This window comes from Ammospiza caudacuta, chromosome 1 (genome assembly GCF_027887145.1).
Source record: "Ammospiza caudacuta isolate bAmmCau1 chromosome 1, bAmmCau1.pri, whole genome shotgun sequence".
In the NCBI taxonomy this organism is placed as follows: Eukaryota; Metazoa; Chordata; class Aves; order Passeriformes; family Passerellidae; genus Ammospiza; species Ammospiza caudacuta.
In genome coordinates, this window is record NC_080593.1 from 7,801,979 (window position 1) to 7,811,984 (window position 10,006).

Sequence of the window (10,006 nt, forward strand, 5' to 3'; positions counted from 1 at the left end):
AGAAAAGGAAAGAATGATAACAAAAGCTTCTGTCTCAGAGAGTCCAAGCCAGCTGACTGTGACTGGCCATTAATTAGAAACAATTCTATGAGACCAATCACAGATGCACCTGTTGCATTCCACAGCAGCAGATAATCAATGTTTACATTTTGTTCCTGAGGCCTCCAGATTCTCAGGAGAAAAAATTCTAAGGAAAGGATTTTCCATAAAGGATTTCTGTGACACAGGTGATTTTGTTAACAACTTAAATCTGTAAAGGCCTCAGGGCCAGAGCCCAAAAATGGACCTTGACTCTAGTTAGTTTATTAACAGAGACATATGGCCCTTTCCCCTTTTATGTCTCAGGGGACCAATCTCACAGCCATGCCCAGTGCTGCTGGCTGCACAAGGGGCAGGAAATGCCAGCATTTGAGAGGCCCTAGTAAAGAGAACTAACTTTCTCAAAATCACAGTTTCCTGATTTCTCTGTACAGCTCCAAGCTAGGACTAAAATCCAGAGGAAAACTTCTTCTGAAGTGTTTTACTGACTCTCACAAGTCAGTAAGTACTTTCATGGCCTCTTTAGAGAATGGCAAAATGAAAGGACTGAAAATGAGCACTCTTGTCCCAAAGGCACCTTGGCTTATTCTCAGTGTCTTTTCAAGGTAACCATTCTGTTACTTAGATGTTGCAGGCACTTGGGCAAAGCTTCTTCTTTAAAGACCCGTGAATGGATAGACTGTGTGTCAAAATGCAATTTAAAAAGGCACATAATGAAAACAATATCATTCCATAACTCTCAGTACCATTAAGCCAGTCAGCAGGGGATGCAGAAGTCACCCAGGAAAGAGAAAGCATGATAATTTTTTCAGAAGAACATAGGCTGCTAAATTACTTTGCAGCTTCCAACCATCTGGGGAGAAAAATAAAGTACATTCATCCCTGCTTGAACTGATGAATAGAAACTGCAGAAAAGACTGGGTTTTTGTATTGCTGGTCTGCATGTTAATTCAGAGCCTGGAGCTGGTGGATTCTGCATCGACTGAGCAGAGTTAGCAGAGAGTACGTGCTGAGAACTCCTCTGTGGTACAGTGTGAACAATTCCTTTCTGTTGGAAGTGGTTTCTCAATGGCCTGTACAGAGAGGAAGAGCTCCAGTCTGGTTTTCTGGGAAAATGAGGTGTTATGTGACCACAATATGTGTGAGTGCACAATTGCCTTTGCTTCTCACCAGCAGCTTTTTTGATTCAACCAACCAGTATCAGCCAGATGTGATGAAAGGTCTGACAAGCTTCATGAAAATCAATGGCTTCATAAAGGAGAGAGATTCTTTTTGTGTCTCCACCATATTAAAGCCTGCAGTATGGATTTACTCACTGAGACACTGGAGGCACTGTACAAAGGAGACAAGGGAATGCTCCAGTCAAGGAAGAAGCATCAGCAGGAGCTGATATCTTGTTAGACATCAGAGAATCTCACCATGAGCCACAGAAGACAAGACTTCAGTAGTTTCATTTCCCAGGGAACCAATATTTCCCCCTCTTTCTGTTTCTCTCTGTTCTTTCAGACAGCACTATAATGTTATTTTAAGAGCTATGAGTAACTAACAAATAAAGAAGTTATGGCATCCTGCTAAAGATGGAAAACAGCCCAGCAGAGAAATTTCTAGCAAAGAAACTGCCATCTAAACAATGCTGCCTTCCTGAGGTAACAACATTTTGGTGGAGCATCAGGGATCTGCTTCTTTCTTTGAACTTGTGGGCATCCTTTCTGCAAGGAAATGTTGGTTCCATTTGGGGTGAGGAGCAGCAATGCTGTGAGCATTGGCTGTGCCATGGCACACAGCCTTTTGGAACCTGCCTGTGACCTTTTGGAACACAGCCTGTCACTCATGCCCTCAAGACCAGAAAATTGAAGAGAAGTGTGTAGTTTTTAGCAGGTTTTGCTCATTTTAGGGTGAGCAGGTAATTAGTAATGTTTCATGAGTTGCTATGAGGGGCAGGACTGCTTGGGGAAATGATCCCAGATGTGTGAGGATTGGGGTGACCCAAAGGAGGCTGAGCTAACACCCATCTAGTGACAGCACAAGTGGCACTGGAATGAAAGCATTTTCAGTAGAAGAAGTTGGGCAGACGTGTATCTAGGTCCAGACTTAGCATCCTTCAGTGCCTTTCAGTATTATTGTTGTGTGTGCCAGAATTAAAAAGAAAAACAGCAATAAAAACAGCTAATGAGCAGTTTGAGCCATCATCACAAGATGTGATTGCACATGTGGGAGCCATTTACCTACATACATCTTCAAACAAGGACTCACTTTCTTCCTTGGCATGAGAGGAGCCCCATGAACACATTTATTAAACTATTTCACTATCATCCCTTACCATCCTTCAAATTATTTTTATTTTTCCTCCTTATCATCCTTCATTCCTTTCTCTGTTCCTCTGCTGTCTGTCTGTCCATGTCTGTGTGCTGTCTCCTCTCTGAAATTTGGGATTTCTGGTGCACAGGCTCTTTCCGTTTTTTATACAGCACATTACACGATGTGAACCCATTCTTGATGAAAATATTGTATTACTTTTATAATAATCATACTTTACACACACACAGACGTTTACTCCTTATTTATTTTTAAATGCAAAGAGAAATGTGAACTCTCTGACATTTTGATAAAGAATATCCTAGGTAGAATTGCTTATGAGTTTTTATTTTATTTCGTGGTCTTTTTTCCCCAACTACAAGGGACTTTATCCAGAATTTTAAAGTCTTTTTGTTTTTCCTGGAGCCTGGTTGGTGTTTGGCTAGCACTTTATCAGGTCCTGAGTTCTTTTCCTGCCCTACTTCTTGAATCTTTTTTAGCATTCGCCTGATTTTTGGCAGCAAGCCTTTCTATCATATCCATGTGGTAGAATCCTCTCCACTTCCAACAGGCAGCTTCATAACAGCAGCAGCATTTTACTCTTGATGCAGAACCCTGGTTCTCTTTGCTACAGGGACTTGTGTGCTTGGGTTCATCCAACCTTGCTGACAAATTTAAGTGAGAAGTCTGGTCCCCTCCAGGCTCCCTTTATAGGTGGTGGAGTTTGATGAACTTGCCCAAAAGCAATTCTTCCCACCAAAATATTAAACATTCTTCACAATCCTCTGTCTCAGAGCTTCCAGCCTTGGCCTGACCAGTGTCAGTGTTTGGCCATTGTTTTTCTTGTGCTGGAAAGTGTTGCAGAACACTCTTGTCATTCCTAATGGAAGATGGACTGGTGACTTCACTGCAGTTTCACTTTCTAATACAATAAGAAACAAGGTAATGCATTTTTTAGATTTATACCTTGTGGTTTATGACTGCATTGCTGCAGTTTAAGTGGATAGCTGTATATTTAACAAACTTGAACATGAGGTTGATGGATCAATAAATAGGTGGGCAATGGGGTTACAAGAGTTACAAATGAAGGCACAGAACCCATGGTCTTTGGAGTCACCTGAAGTGTGGTGGAAAAGGAAGTTGGTGAGAATTGAGAGCCCAGGGCAGAGTCTGGCCAGCTGGAAGCAGGCACTGAGGATGGAGTGGAGTGGTTGCAGTGTTGGACAGGAGCTCTGCCTTGTCTGCAGGGTTGCAGTTTGATCTCTTTAGGAAGGGCCATGTCTGAGCTGCTCAAGGCAGACCATTCTGGGACACAGACTGTAGTTAGATGTACCTGCATTCTCAACTTCGTGCCCTGAGTCAAGAGGCAAAATTCAGGTGGGATGACTCTGGATAATTCTTTATCTTTTTGTACACATGAGAAACTAAGAGCTGTGTCCCATGACTTTTGTATGAAGCATTCCTTCCATATTTTGCATCCAATATTTCTAAAACCTGTCAGAGTATGTCTGGGGTGCAGGAGAGAGCGAATCTGCCAATATATCTAGAGAAGTAATATTTTATTGAAGTTATTCCATTGTTGTTTAATGTATTCTTTGTCATCTTACTCCTGGAAGGCAGGAAAGTCCTTTCACCTCTCTGCAACTGGAAACTGTGCCATGAAATACTTTGTCCAAGGTATTTCAGGAATACCTTTCATTCTGCTGGAAGGATCAAGGGCCAACAGTCACTTCTGAATCTGTGTAAGATGAGATCTCACTTGGGATCTTTGCTGATGGGCTGGGACTAGCTACAAAGGTAGGTTACTTTTGACCAGAACATGTTCAGGACTTCGAAAGGGTTTCTGTTCTACCCTCAGGGAAGTGGTGGATACAGGGGTGGTTAGGAGGTGTTTGTGCAGTTCATTGATTTCGGGAAGGGACAGGAATTTAATTCCAAACTTTGGGGCTGACAGACACAAGCAGAATTTTTTTTGTTCAGTAATACTCAATTTTCAGACTCACATCTGTCAGACTCTGTCTTTTGCTGTTTGTCAGTTTCCCTTCCAAACTCTATCTGTAGTTAATAATTTAAATTTTGCAGGCTGGCTGCTCACTTTGTTTTGCTCTGCACTGCATTCTTTGAAAAGGCATGGGAGCTTTCCTTGGGATGATAACAAAGACTAGGTATAATATACCCAGAGAGGTCTTATCACTTTCTTACAGTGTATAGCAATTACAGTAGTGCTTTTGATTTATGTTATATCCTCCTAGCAACCACATCTTTTGTTTGCTGCTTTCATTTCAGCTGCACATTGAACTAACTGATTTGGGATTCTTTTACTCACAGTGAAAGTCCTTAATCTCTTAAACAGCTCCAAACCATTTTCCTGATCTCTGTACTAAAACTTCTCATTTTTATAATTTTTAAAATTATTATTACTTTTTTCTCTTTCTTTAGACCTATTTTCTTCATTATTTTGCATGAACTTTAAGCTTGACCACTTTATTGATTTAATACCCAACTGAACATTTTTTAGATTTGAGGCATGGATACCGGTACTCTGTGCCTACTCCAAGTTGGGATTTGCAAAATTACCAACCAAGTTTTCTGTGCAGAGTAAATGCTGGCACATGGAAAGTGTTTACTCCATCCACAACACTTCCACTCTTTGTGCTGCTATTGCATTTCTGCTCTGAACGCTTTCAAGGGAAAAAAACATTTTCCCCTCCCATTATCCACTGGGAAGAGAAGCACCATTCAGAAGAGCTCGTTTCTGTTGAGTGGGTGCTAATTTATTGTGGTGTTCTAAATTTATATATAAACAAGTGTTAATTCGAGAGCAGGTGGCTTTTATAGTGACAGAGCCATCTGTAGGGGACTGATTCTAATTTCATTTCTTTATTTCAGTTTCTATTTCTAGAGCACAGCTATCACTCAGTCCATGGCCAGTGTGGGGACAGCCACAGGGAGGAGACAGTGGCTGTTGAGATGCAGCTTGGCTGGGGGCTGATGAGGGAGCAGTTTCCTCACATGAATTGCTCCAAAGGGATTTCTCTCATTTCTGCGCCATAGTTAATTCCCATAGAGTCAAACTTTAGGGCTCCATTTTGACAAAGTGTGTCCAGAGAAGGGCAACAAAGCTGGTGAAGGGTCTGATGGGGAGTGGCTGGTGCTGTGGGTGTTTAATCTGGAGAAAAGGAGACTCAGGGGGGACCTTATCAATCTTTACGACTCCCTGAGAGTGTAGCCAGGCATGGGTCAGTCTCTTGTCTTAGGGAACAGGGCAAGGAGAAATGACCTCAAGTTGTAGTAGATAGGTTTAGATTGTAGAGCTGGAAAAACTTCACTGAAAGGGCTGTCCAACATTGGACCAGGCTCCTCAGGGAGGAGGTGGAGTCACCATCCCTGGTGGCATTTCAGAGATGTGTGGATGAGGAATTGAGGGATGCGGTTTAGTGGTGGACATGGCAGTGTTCAGCTGAACTCAATCATCTGCAAGGTCTTCTCAAACTTAAAAGTTTCTGTAGTTCTTAAAACAAGCAAACAAAAAAAAATTGAAATGTTGCAAGTAAATAGGAGATCAAGTCCTCTTGAAAATGCTTTTCTAATTTGAAAAGCAGTGGAGAATTAAGCATATGGGTACAACTGAGTGCTTTAACACGGTTTACAATCCAGGAACCTGCATCCCTCACATGGAAGACTTTGAAATTTTTTTTTTCTTCTAGGAGTCTCTCATGGAGTAGGATTTATCCCTTTAGAATGCCATTGGTAGGGTACGTCACTTGCCCTTTTTTTGAAAAACACTAAAAAAAATCCTTGGTAAATTTAACACAGGACTTTGGAATATGTTCTCTTATTCTGCACGTTTCAGACTGTACTCATTTTTGCAAAATTTTTGGGTGGATTCTAATCCATGATGCAAGAAAATAAGGAAGTCAACAGGTAAAATGTAATGTTAAAACTCCAGTAGGAAAGCACTGAAAAATGTCTGTGCTGAATGAGAAAACAAATAGTTTCTGAACTGTAGCACCCCATATGCATGTGACATGAGGGCTGTGAAAGGTCTGTGCAGACTGATCCCCTGCCTTTGGAATGAAACATTTCCTTTTCATACTGCTCATCTGAGTTTACACTATCAGGAAGAAGAGAAGTTTTGCAGTAATTTTGCTGAATTTCAATTAAAATTGAACTTAAGTCACACTTAAATTCAAAAGAACAACCATTACCTTTATTGTTCATGGGAATGTATTTTCTCCTGTGACCTTGACACCTTAGATAGTGCCCCAGGACATTTTCTCTCATCATCTTGGTTCAAGCAAGATGATTATGAGGATAATTCTTTGATTTATATAAAAAGAAAGGAAAAAGAAACCTGTATAAAAGCTTTGAGCTTTTTCTGACCTAATGATTATTACTGCTAATATAAAATGTACTAACAGAGAAGATATTTCTGAGAGATGGGTATGGGAAAGATTCTACCAATTCCACTCCAGCCTTGATGCTCAAAAACCTACAGCAGGAATCTCAGACACATTGGAATTTATTTGGAAATGTTTCCTGTGTTTCTGAACAGAGTAAACTATGAAACTGTGTTATAGGAAGATCAGATGCTGTGAATTTGAAGTAAACAGCAGTAGCACAGCCTTTAAAAGGCAGAGCAAGAAGCTGACAGAGTGAATGCTGCTGCAGAACCCCCAGCTTTAATTTGTGGATCATTTCCCTGGAGAGATACCCTTGCCATGGTATTTCTGTGTATTGTAGGAGCTCATGCTTGACTTCTTCCTGCTGGCTGATGCTGGATTCATTCAGCCCTCACAGTTTCAGCATCACTGCAGAGTAAGAGCATTGCTTCAGTACCAGTGAACTCCTGAAGGAATATTTATCCCATTACCTTTCCTACTAACTATTGATCCTGAAATTCATAGCCCAGATTAGAGAGATTAAAAGCCAGGATGAAGAGGAACAGGTGAAAAGATGTACAGGTGAAAAGGTGTACAAGTGAAAAGGTGTACAGGTGAAAAGATTCTGTTCCATCTTTCACCCACCCAGCCATTTTTGCTGTCGTTTTTCTTCTATCAGCTGGAAAAAAAAAATACAGATTTGTAAAGCATTTAGTTGTATTCATCTCCAAGGAAATTTCATGTGTCTGAGGGCCCAGGATCCCCCAGAGCTTTTTAACTCATGCTGTTTCTTGGTACAGTGGAAGGATGATAACTCAAGATGGCATATTTGCAGGGCAGTGATTATTAGTCAACTGAAATGAGTTTGCCTTTGGCAAAAGCCAGGTCACATCAATGGTACATTTGAAAATCCCACCCTCTGTGTGTACCTGCCATAGCCTTCAGGTGAAACTGTCACAGGCAGATAAAAGTCCTGAAAGTTTTAAACCACCATGGTAGCATAACCTTTTCATTTTCATCTTTATAATTTTGATGGTTTCATTACAGTTGCAGTGTTTGAGTTGTGACTGAAAATGCAGAGGTTCAAGCACATATTTATAAAAATTTGGATTTGGCCACAGTGGCTTCATAGATTTGCCAGTGTGACCTCCAGCTGGGAGGGACCCTGGAAGGAGCAGTGATGGAAGGTGCCCTGTTACCTCTCTGGAAAGGAACGGGCTCCTTCTGCTCAGCAGAGCTGCTGGTGCTGTTCTGCATCCTGCCAAAGGATGGTGTCAGCACTCCAGGAAAGCGTTTGTGATGATCAGTGCTTTGCTCTGGGTACCCCAGCCCTCTCTGGATTTCCGCAGTGCCGCGGTCTCGCTCTCCCCCTGCAAGACTCAACTCATTTGTCCCATGGGGATGCTGCCCTGCCCCAGTGACAGTGCTGGTGTCACCTCTAATCTCTGTCCCTGCAGCTGGAGACTGAGCTGAACCCAAATACCGGCTTGGTGCAAGTTTAATCTGGAAGGAACTTGCTCTTCTCCCTGAGGACTCTTTTATGTTTCACCACTGATTAATTACCTGTCTTCCTTTCCATTTGCCATAGGAGAAACCACCTTTGTCACCCTGATCTCTGCAAAACACCCCCTTCTGCTTCATAGGTGCACTCTGCCTTTTCTCTAAGACAGTCTGATTCAGATAAAAATTAAATTCTGAAGAGCTGTTTTTAGCTTGCACTTATTTTTGAAGGTGGGTGTTTGTGCCGTATCTGGAGAAGTTCATTGTATATCCTCTCTCCACAAACAGAGAGGTGGGCAGGTAAAATCTGCAGAAGACTCTTTGATAGAATGTAGTGTTCTGCTCAGGGCATGCTTCAACAGCCTGCAATTTTGAGTTTCCCTTCCTAAACATTTCACCAACTCTGAATGACACACAGCAATCTCTGACACACACCAAAGAAAAGTAAAAAATACACATTTTCCCACCTCTGAGGGGCTATGTGCCATCTTTTCCGGAAACCGTGCAGGCTTGATGGTTTGGTTGTATACTAAATTCTTTCAGTACTTTCCACTTCTACTATAGCAAAATACTTTATCTGACCTTGAAAAGAATTATACTTTTATGCCCAGACCAAAAAAAAAAAAAAATTCCTCTAGTACAGAATGGAGCTGTAAGCCTCCTCAGCTGCATGGATTACTGAAATCACATCACCTCTGTGCTCTGTTCATTGCACCAACTGCCTATATAGAGCAGCAAAAGGATTATGCAACTCTAATTGATTTGCTGTCATAACAAGACCCAAAATCAGGTGAGTTTGGTCTAAATTTGGGTTGTTGTGAATGCTGTTCAGATAGGTCTGCATATGACTCCAGGTGTCTCAGTCTGAGAAAAAAAGAGATTCATTAAAACTCAACATCAAGCTCTCTGATCTGTTTTTAATAGTTATATTACACATAATTATATTTAGACTCAAAATCCCTAGAAGTCTCTTTTATAGTTGAGCTTAATTAGCATTGATCTGGACATGCTGAGCAAAAGCGAAAATTTTAGCTTTGCCTTATTCCATTCTTTCCTTTACTAGAGCAGTTTAAAAGATCCACTTGTCAAAAAGAATAAAAGACTCTCTCATATTGAGAGTTCTCATAAAAGGCCCTAAGAGCTTCCACAGCGCCATTACTGTCTATTGTGCACAGCAGATCTGTAAAATACTGGCATGGGGTTATATTTAATGCACTGAACATGGTTAAAATCAGTGGGAATCAGCATGTTTTCCTGTGGAACTGGGCATCTTTTGCCCCTGTCTCCAAAGAAGCCCAGTGGTTTAGCACTTTCTATTAATTCCTTTATTTCTTTGAAACAGGGTGCTTTGTAGGGGAAGAAAGACAAAAAAGGGAAAAATACAGGGGAAGGCAGAAATCACTGGCATTATAGGTATGAGTAAGCTGTGTGACGTGACAGTTTATGCATTAAAATGACAGCTGAAGGAAAATTCATTCCTATTAAGAGTGAAAGAACTGAATGTGAATACACGTGAATGAGATGCACAGAATTGCTAGAGACAGAGTAAATAGTGGGTGTCACAAAACTGCATCAGCCTGAAAAAAAATGCACGGGAGGCAGCACTGAAACTTTGAAGAAAGATTGATGTGGCAACAGCTGCAGGTAAATACTGTGGGGGAAAAAAGTAATTTCCACTCAAAGTATGGCAACCCTTGCCTTTTAAATCTGTTTATGATGGCAGCAATGCATTAGTATGCACAGGAGGAAAAGAACACAGAGGATTTGTGTAAAGGCAATTAAGGTAATTA